Consider the following 2,500-nt stretch of genomic DNA (forward strand, 5'->3'; position numbering starts at 1 on the left):
CTTTCTTTTAAGTACTTTTTACCTTCTTTCTACCTTCTTTTACGTACTTTTTACCTTCTTTGAAAAGAAGATATTCTTTTATGTTCTATTTACCTAATGTGTACCTTGTTTTACATACTTTTTACCATCTGTGTACCCTTTTGAAATGTATTTTTCTTTCTTTTTTTTTCATTTGACCTACTTATGAACTTATTTGTATCTGTTACCTACTTGTTTACCTCATTTAACCTACTTTTTAGCCTCTTTTGACCTTCTTTTACGTGTGACCTTATTTTACCACCTTGATACCTTCTTCATACATTTTACTTACTTTCTACCTTCAATTTACCTTGTTTTTTTTTATTTTTGACTTTGTGAATACATTCATCCAGCCACTTCGTTCAGTTCCTCCTGGGGGGTCCAGAGGTGTTCCCAGGCCAGCTGGGAGTCATAGTCCCCCCAACATGTCCTGATTTCATGAATAGATGTAGTTTAAAGCAGAGGTCTTCAACAGACCTCCTACGGGTTCCGTATAGGTACTGCAGGAGGGTAATAAAATTGTTGTTGATTAGATACAATTTTTTTAATAGGAACGTCTTTTTGGTTGTTTGTTTCAATGACAACAGTGTTTGTAGAACTGGATTGTTCTCCTGTAAACGTGTTTATGTCTCGCAGTAGATCTACCTCTAAGTTGAGGGTTTTAGGGTTGCCTCCTAAGGGTTAGGGGTTTGTTTTAGGTTTAGTGGTTCAGGTTAGAGATGAGGGTTTTGGTGAAGTTTTAAAGTTAGGAGTCAGAGTTTTGGTCAGGGTTACAGTTAGGTACTTTGGTTTAGTGGTTTGGTGTTGGTTTTAGAGCAGCAATAGAGAGACTAGAGTTCAAGGATTGGGGTTTTGGGTAGGTATAGGTAGAATTAGTTTTTTTAGGACTTTGGGTAAAGATTCTTAGAAGTTCCATACCGAAGTTGTTGTCTTTTAATGTTTGCATCGTCTTCAGTTATTTCTTAGACTCTCTTCAAACTGGTATTCTCTTTCTGTTACCAGGTCAACTCGTCACTTTCAGTCCTCGACCATGCCAACTTCCTCTTCTTGACGCCTGCTTTCCCTTTTCTGCGTGTTATTGATGAGTAGTTTGAGTGTATTTAGCGCCAACAGGATACCTTATTCCCTAGTTTCCCACAAGCTGACTAAACAGAAAAAGACTATGGAACTTGACAAGCTCGCCTTCTGGTTAAAAAGTATGGCAGCGATGAAGTCATTGGACCTTTAGTGGACCGTCCGTCCTCTGAAAACTATTGCAGGCCAACGTTCCGACCCAATTAGATCCGGAGTTTAAACAGCCGCAGTGGTGTGGTGCTAATTTAGCATAACGAGTGAGAACTTGGGAAAGACTGAGATTCTCCCAAAAATGGTATTTGTCCAGATGGACCTGCTTAGGTCTGGGATGCATGATCAAAGATTCATGACTTGGTGTGTAGCATGCAAACAGGTGTGCGCCACCACAAATATCTCCTCCTAAGCTAATGGTCTGAGTGAGGAACACGGCAATAATAATAATAATAATAATTAGCATTCCAAACCCGGTCTGAGTTTCACACATTTTATTGGTCTTACGCTTTGTGGGGACGTCCATCCAAAATATGTCCAGAAATAGAACAATAATTGACAACTTTATTCAGCCAACCTTATGGTTTGTGGGTAGAATTAGTTTGGAAGTTCTGTTCCAAGGTTGTTGTGTTTTAACGTTCGGATCGTCTTCAGTTATTTCTTAGTCTCTTCATATATTCTGGTTAGCTTTACCAATCCATTCTCCAAATGCTCTTTTTTTTTTGGTGCAAAGCAGACAAGGTCTGATTTAAAAAGGATAAAGCCTATTTTCTTTGGTGTCTTGTCTGAGTCACAGGATGAAGGTTTATGAGATGATGTCAACACGTTGCCATCAAGCACTGATGCTCGGGTCTCTGGACTCCATTGCCGTCCTGAATAAAGTCCATCTTTAATGTCATTATTACGGATGAGGTCTTTGTAGGGTTTGGCACACTTTAGGGTTACCAACACATTGGTTTCATTTCTATTTTAAAGGTCTGCAGCAACTGTTCCAGTCCTGGCCACTTTGGTGATTGTCACTAATGACCACCTCAACAGACCTCCCAACGTGGACCTTCCTTCTATTTATACTTGGCCAAGGACTCTTTGGTCCAACAATCTATTCCAAAGATGCTTCAGTTAAAGGCTTAAAGGCCTACTGAAAGCCACTACTAGCGACCACGCAGTCTGATAGTTTATATATCAATGATGAAATCTTAACATTGCAACACATGCCAATACGGCCGGGTTAACTTATAAAGTGACATTTTAAAATTCCCGGGAAATATCCGGCTGAAACATCGCGGTATGATGACGTATGCGCGTGACAAAGTCAGAGTAACGGAAGTTATGGTACCCCGTAGAATCCTATACAAAAAGCTCTGTTTTCATTTCATAATTCCACAGTATTCTGGACATCTTTTGCAATTTGTTTAAT

This window comes from Entelurus aequoreus, linkage group LG28, assembly GCF_033978785.1.
Source record: "Entelurus aequoreus isolate RoL-2023_Sb linkage group LG28, RoL_Eaeq_v1.1, whole genome shotgun sequence".
NCBI classification, from domain to species: Eukaryota; Metazoa; Chordata; class Actinopteri; order Syngnathiformes; family Syngnathidae; genus Entelurus; species Entelurus aequoreus.